This window comes from Condylura cristata, unplaced genomic scaffold, assembly GCF_000260355.1.
Source record: "Condylura cristata isolate star-nosed mole 26May11 unplaced genomic scaffold, ConCri1.0 scaffold00005, whole genome shotgun sequence".
Lineage (NCBI taxonomy): Eukaryota > Metazoa > Chordata > Mammalia > Eulipotyphla > Talpidae > Condylura > Condylura cristata.
This window is the reverse complement of record NW_004567106.1, coordinates 63,437,635-63,445,700: the sequence shown is the minus strand read 5'-3', so window position 1 is coordinate 63,445,700 and position 8,066 is coordinate 63,437,635.

The window sequence follows — 8,066 nt, the reverse complement described above, 5'->3', positions numbered from 1 at the left end:
TGCCTGAATTCATAGCAGCATTATTCACAATAACTAACCTATAGCGGGAACCCCAGTATCTACTGATGGCTGAATGGGGGTGCCAACTGCGGTCTACACATACAATGCAACATCATTCGGCCTGAGAGGAAGGAAAATCCTCAAGGCCTGGGCTTCTTCTGGGGTAAAAACTAGCTTGGGGCTTTTTCTTAGGGTCCCAAGAGAAGATAAGCTCAGTGATATATAGGTTTTTTCCAAGTCTCTGGCAGGTGTCACATTTCTTGACACCCAGTGGCTGAGCCCACGGTCAAGGCAGAGGGCATTAACTGGTAGAGCATGGCTGGATGGATACAGATGAGAAGAATTTCTGGCTATTTTTGCAATTGAATAGGACAGCCTGCTGGCTGGGCCGCCACAGATGTTCTGGCTCTAGGACCCCAAGTCACCCAGGGAAGCTACTGTATCTGTGCCCAGTGGAGTCCTTGGGGAGACAATTGTTCTCTGGGTGTTGTTCTCCATGGACTGGCTGCCCAAGAAATCTGATTCTCTGACCTCCCCCAGAGAGTTTGTGAAGCACCTGACAGCCTTCTATAAATTCCTTCTCTGTTTAGACTAGCTGGAGTAATTTCTACTGTTTCCAAGCATCCTTGCACGGATGCTTTTCTGAGGCTGGAGATCTGTGGCTTTAAATTCTCCATGCTGAAGAGAGCACATCTTTTGTTTTGTTTTGTGTTTGCAAATTAAACGTTGAATTCACCTACCCTATGGATGTATTCATAGCATCCAAGTTAAGCTTTAATACACAAGCTTCGAGCTCCCCAAATAACAAAACTAATGTTTTGAGAGAGAGAAAAAAAAAAAAGCAAACTTCATTTCTCTCCCTAAGAAAAGCACTTTATTTCTTTATTTTTTGGTGTGTGAGGAAAATCTTGGCTCACTAGCGCCGCCCAGTGTCCTACCGAACTTCATAGGTAAGAGACGAAATGAATGTGTTCGCTCTAGGATCCAATTGAAGCAGCTTACTTTCCTTTGGCCCATTTTACGTGGACATGCCAACAGTTTTGACAAACTAAAAATAGGGTAGAATAGCACCCTAGAGCACAAGATGTGGCGTTAATATACCTGAACTTGAGCCTGCTCACCTGTATACACAGACCTTGTGACCTTGAGCTGACTACTGATGTTTAAAAAAGGTTTACTTATTTATGCAGACAGAATTGGGGTACAGGAGAGTGGTGTGGGGAATGAGAGGATTCACTAGAGAGAGTGGAAAACAGAAAAGGCAGATGTCCTGAAATACACTGCTGAGGGAAGTAGCGGGTGAGTCAGTCGAGGTCTACTGTGCCATGTCAGCTCCTTGGCTGGGGATTGAACTCATGCTGCAGTGGCTGCTATAGCTTCATAGTGCTGTGCTTTAATCTGTTGCACCACCGGGGAGGGCCCTGATTACTGATTTTTTTTTTTCTGAGTCCCCTCTGTAAGTTGAGCAGAACAAAAGGGCAAATCTTACAGCATTATGTGAGGATTTAATAAGATCTAAGACTATTTATTTATTCATACAGAACTGGGGTACAGGCCCCGGAGAATGAGAGGATTCACCAGAGACAGAGTGGGGAGCAGAACAGGCAGATCATCAAAGTATACTGCTGAGGGGAGCAGCAGGCGAGTCAGTAGAGGTCTGCTGTGGCATGTGGTCACCTCCAGGGCAGGCAGGGATCGAACTCATGAGGAAGTGGCTTTAGCTTCTTAGTGCTGTGCTTTAACCCGTTGTGCCACCAGGGAGGGCCCATCTTTCTTAATTTTGCTTTCTTCCTTTTTTTATGTGGTAAATATGTAACATGAAATTTATCATCTTTGCCATGTTTAAGTTGTACATTTCATTAGTATTAAGCAAACTCAGTGTTGTGCAACAGATCTCTAGATCTTTGTTATCTTGCAAAACTGAAATTCTATATCCATTATTACTAATTCCTTCTCTCCCTTGCCCTTGGCAATCAACTTTCTAATTTCTATTTTTATGGATGATACTACTTTACATACTTCATATGTGTGAATTCATATATCATTTGCCCTTTTGTGAATGATTTTTTTGCTTACCATAATGTTCTTAGGGTTAAGTCATGCTGTGGCATGTGACCAATGTCCTTCCTTTTTAAGGCTATGTAATATTTCATTGTAAGTATAGATCACATGTTCTTTATCTAGTCATTTTTAATTGGGTTGCTTGCATCTTGAATAGTGTAAATAACACTGCAATTATTGGTATAAATTATTTTTTAATGTTTGGTAGAAATGTCCAGTGAAACCATCTGATCCTGGAATTTTCTTTGTTGATTTATTTAAATGAATGCTTCAATATCCTTATGAGTTATAGGTTCATTTGGACTTATTTCCTATGAGTCTGCTGGATGTATCTAGGAATGTGTCCATTTCTTCTATGCTGCCCAATTTGTTGGCATGTTCATAAAATCTGTTGTAGTTTTTATTTCTATGATATCAGTTGTAATACTACTTCTTTTCTTTCAAATTTTAGTTATTTGGACCTCCTTTTGTTTTTAGTATAAGGTTTGCCGATTGTGTTCTCAAAAAAGAATTTTTGGTTTTGTTGCAGTTTTTCTGTTGTTTTTAATTCTCTATTTTTATCTCTGCTCTCATCTTTATTAGATTGACCCTTCTCCTGCTGGCTTAGTTTGTTCTTCTTATCTTAGATTCTTGATGTTTGGTGGCTTTGTCACATAACAATGGTTTTCTTTTAAAATATGTTTTTGATAAGAAATTTTATATAAATGTTCACTAGTTTGATATTTTATAAGTATAGTATGCATGCTTCCATTGTGCTTTGACACTGGATCTCACAAACATTTGCAATGGGCCCGAAAGAAAGTTATCTGAGCAGAATTACTAATTATAGCAAAATATTTGGCTTTTTCCTCTTAGCACATTTAAGTTCTATCCAAATGATAGAACAGCATTTATTCATGCAATAATATTGTTTGAAACCTATGAAATGCTGAGAAATGCTTATGAAGAAAAAAAAAGGACACAGTATGTAATGTTTATGTGAAAAACACATATGAAAAGAAATGAAATATTTCCCAAGATAGGAGGATTAAGGGATCTTTTCTGCTTTTCAGTATATGTGCACTACTCCATTTCACTGTAACTTGAATAAAAAGCAGGCACACCGCTGGTTTCCCAGGTGCCTGTGGAGAAGTGTGCTAGTTGACCGACTATCAAGTCTCCCTTGCCTTCCTGTCCACCAACAGCAGAATTTCCACCTCTGCTTTGAGGGATTAACATAATCAACAGACAGTCACAAAGCACAGTACAGATCAAGATTAAATGTCTGCTGGATGAGAAATATTAAAAAGAATGAATCCACAAAAATGGACAGTCTAGCATGGAAAGGGATAAATTGGAGGGATTCTGGGGAGAATGTGCATGACCTGGTCTGGCTCTCAGTTTCATGAGGTGGAAAACTTGAGTTCCTACAGTTCTCCTGCGACTGGAGATACAGGGAAGAAGCAGGCTCCAATGTAGGTGAATCACAGGGACTCGTAGGCACATTCAGTATTAGCAAGGAACAAAACCAGGGCAAGAAGGAGCAGGCGATGGAGTGAGGCAAAGGCAGAGCCTTAAAGGAGTGTGGGTGTCCTGGAAGTCTGTAGGACATTCTGTGTAGCAGAAGCCACCCTAAGTTATTGGAGAGGACTGGAGAAAGAAAATTGCCTCCCAGGAGGCAAATCAACTAGAAGACTTGAAATATTTAAAGATATAACGAGGGATTCAAGCCCAGGTGGGTGGCCATAGTGGTGAATCTGAAAGGTCATAGGAAAGAGAACACAGACCCTTACTCGTCAGAAGGAAAGTGTAGGGCAGTAGCCAGGGTTTGGTTTGAGCATTTGAATGCACCAGTAGGACAAATGTTGCCAGAAAAGACTCCAGAACCCAACAGGGACTTTATATTAGTTTCTATTTTAGATTGAACTGTCTGCTTTTTCCCCAGTTACCATGCTAGGGAGAGGCATGATGTTTAAGTTACATTTTATATTTACATAGGTTGAGCTCTCTCGTTACTACAATCAGAGAAAGAAATCCCAAAATGAATTCCAGACCTCTTTAGACATGGCCTTTGTCAATAGCCAGAACCAGCTATGCAGCCCAATTCGGCAGCATTAATGAATAAATACTGACCCCCAGTGTCAAGAAGTAGAAATTAAAGATTAAAAATTAATCATCATGGGCCCTCCCTGGTGGCGCAGAGGGTTAAAGCACAGTAACTGAGAAGCTGAAGCCACTTCAGCATGAGTTTGTTCCCCGCCTGCCCTGGAGGTGACCCACATGGCGCGGCAGACCTCTCCTGACCCACCTGCTGCTCCCCTCAGCAGTGTACTTCGTCAATCTGCCTGTTCTGCTCCCCGCTCTGTCTCTGGCGAATCCTCTCACTGCCCCCTGAACCTCTGGCCTGCACCCAGTTCCGTATGATTAAATAAATAAATCTTTAGAAAAAAAATTAATCATCACAACATTCCAAGACTCCGAGGAGAGTACCTGGAATTCCAATTGCAAATGATGTTCCTGACCATCTAATCAGAATCTTGGGTGCTTCCGACAAAAAATATTGATAAACTGAACTGGTGACTAGTGGCTGCCTGGAGAATGCTAATAAATGCTCTACAGAACAAGCATCAGAATAGATGAAATTAAACATGGATATGTAGCTACATGAAGGCCTTTGACTCTCAGCTCCAAGGTACAGGCTCTACCACTCCAATGTGCTATGTGATTAATTAAAAGCAGACTCCAGGTCTGATTCCCCACTTAGGTCAACATTACATCAAATCAAAATTCCCGTTCAGATGCAGGGAAGCATGGCTGGTGAACATTCCTTTTCAATAGCTGTGTGGTAAGAGTGAAGTCATGAGAAATGCTTGAGTAAACTCTGCAAGGTAACTTAGCAGGAATTGTTTCATCATTAGAAAGCAACCAGCTAATGTCTTGATCAACAGTTGGTGCAGTTTCTGCAGACTGGAATCTATGTGCCTGCTCTTTGGAGCCATGTTTATGTCACATTCTGGCTGAAGCTACTTAATAGCTTCCTACCACACGGACACACAGTGAAAAGGTTTCTGTCTCAAAATCAGGAAGAGCATCCTCATCGGAAACCAACTCATCAGTACCCTGTCCACATCTTCCCCCCTCCCATTCCTGGGAGGCCATGGAGCCCCCACAGGCTGAGGTATTTTGTTACAGCAGCCTGTGCAAAAATAACCATCCATATAATTGTCATCCTGCTTTCCTTTAATCTCAAACTGTCCCAGAATGGGCACTTGGAACTTATTTTGTGTCTTATTTGCCTTTGGCCATTCCCCCCCCCCGCCCCCACCCCGACTCAAGACGTTCTAAGCTCACCTTTTACTTTATCTGCCCCAAATCTGGAGACCATCTTCTCAACATTCCTAGTGCTGTGGAACTGGCCAAGCATACAGGGTGGGCTCACTACTGTGGCCCTTTCAGAGGGCAGAGCCAGAGCTGGGAGTGGGTGTGCAGGAAAGGCGGGCTGCAGTGGCAGAAACACACAAACACACATGCATGTTGACACAAATACATGCACAGTGCGAGACCAGCACCCGGGCACCTCCCCTGCCTCTCTTCTGTCTCTGCCTTCTCCTATCGGGAGCAATCTGATGTACAATCACATTAATAATCTCGCTCATCTTTTTAAACCCACAAAATTGTCTCAGAACTACTTCTTTAGTCCAGAACATTTTCCTCTTTTAAGTACTTGAACACTAGAATTACCAAATCATCCCACATTATCCTGCAGACGTCTCCAGGCCAGCAGGCTCCTGGGCCTCAACCAGAGTTAATGCAAATGTGTTTCGTGGGGACTTGAACTGCACAAGATGGCTGTCTGGTCTCTGGAGCTCTGAAAAGGCCGCCATTCAGAGCAGCTGATGGATGGTCCCCTCCTGAGCAACTGGAGGCTGCTTAAGCTGCTTTCCTTTCCCAAATCCATCCTGATTCTCATCTGGCATTTATTTCAAAATAACCCAGTTTGCAGATGGGGATGGGGGAGCAGAAAGGATCTTGATGTATTGGTGCTCACAAGGTGCTAGGAGATGTGTGTTCTTTGTTATTTATGCTCTCAGCATTTTTTGATATTTAAGGCTTTTCATAATACAAGTAATTTTTTTAAAATGTATTCCTGACAAATCAGAATAAGCACATGTTTAAATGGCAAGTCCCAACTCAAATCAAAGGCATCTAAGATGTGACTCCATTATGTGTACAGGGGAAATGATGGTGACCCTCCAGGGGCCTTCAGAAAAATGGCTGAGAGTAACACTTTTTTCCCCCTATTTGGCTTAACTTTAGACTAGATTATCCTCCAACAAACAGAGCTTTAAAAAACTGTGAAAAGTGGCCCTTCCTGGTGGCGCAGCAGGTTAAAGCACAGCACTGAGAAGCTAAAGCCGCCTCAGCATGAGTTCGATCCCCGCCCCGGAGGTGACCCACAGGGTGCGGCAGACCTCTCCTGACCCTCCTGCTGCTCCCCTCAGCAGTGTACTTTGTTGATCTGCCTGCTCCCCACTCTATCTCTGGTGAATCCTCTCAGCGCCCCTGTACCTCTGGCCTGTACCCCAGTTCTGTATGCATAAATAAATCTTTAAAAAAATATTGTGACAAGAGTAAACCTAGTCTGCCTTCATCTGTTTAAAGAGCTTTGTCATTAAAGAGAGACTGAGTGGTTTCAGTTCTCTGCATGTGAAGCCTTGAGGGACAGCATGACCTGGCATCTGTCAGGCCAGACAGGCTGGGAGGCAAGTCACCATGAACTGCAAGACATGGGTGGTCCCACAAGCCAACAACTTGTAAAATTATGCAAAAGAAAAAAACAGGAAACACGACCAAGCTCTGCAATTTGGGGTTTCAGAGGCAATAACATTTCAAACACTGTCCAGGTAAGAGGGAGACTGAACTCTGCTGAGACTCACTGTTTTTATGCTGAGCATAAAAAAGAAAAAACACCACCACCAGGAATGATGAATCTTCTAACCAGTAGAGCTGTTTCCCCTATTCTGTCTTGCCATAAATAGTAATCTGATAACAAAGAACTATGATACCAGAAGGGAACCTCTGACTTCCCTCTTTCTGGGGTGCAAATTGGCCAATCACTGCCCAAAGGGAATTGGTTTCACACTGATCGAAAACATGATTTTCACAATGAGAGGCTTCCTAGGTTGGAAGATGGATAACCACTCCCGCTAACATAAATGTGGAGAACTGTGTACATTTCAGTGAAAGTGCTCACAATCCCACATGAGAAATAATCTGCAAAGTCCGGGCAAAAGAACCTAGTTGTGCTTGGAAATTGATCACATTAAAAATGACCTTCTGTACACATCTTAGCAAGGAAAAATACATGACATATATTCTAACCAAGGATGCTTTGCTAATTCAGTGCTCAAATTAGAGCTAGATGACACAAGAACAGCTCCTTTCAAAAGCAGAACTTGTTCTTTTAAGAAAAAACGAATGTTCAGCACTGGAACACAGTACACATCTGAGAGATTTAAAAATTAAAATTCTAGGTATGGCCTCTTGCTGCCACCCTCATCTAATAGCACTGGGCCTGCAGAGATCTAGCCAGCTCCGAGGCAAAGCCCAACCTGGGAGCAAGCAAGGCTGCCATATTTCTAGAAAATACTGGCTACCTTGTCGTTAAAAATGAAGAAGGGCCCTCCTTGGGGCCCAACAATGGGTTGAAGCTCAGCACTATGAAGCTATCCGCAGCCACTGCCGTACGAGTTCGATCCCCAGCCAGGGAGCTGACCCACAGGCTCAATAGACCTCTCCTGTCTCCCCACTGCTCCTCTCAGCAGTCTATTACAGTGGATCCACCTGTCTCTGCTCCCCACTCTGTCTCTGATGATTTCTCTCACTGCCCCCCACACCTCTGATCTGTACCCCAGTTCTTATATGCATAAATAAATCAATCTTTAAAAAAAAATAAAATGAAAAAGCCTACTTTTCTCCTCCTTTCAGAACAGAAAGGTGTTAAGATTAGGATACAGATTAGGCAG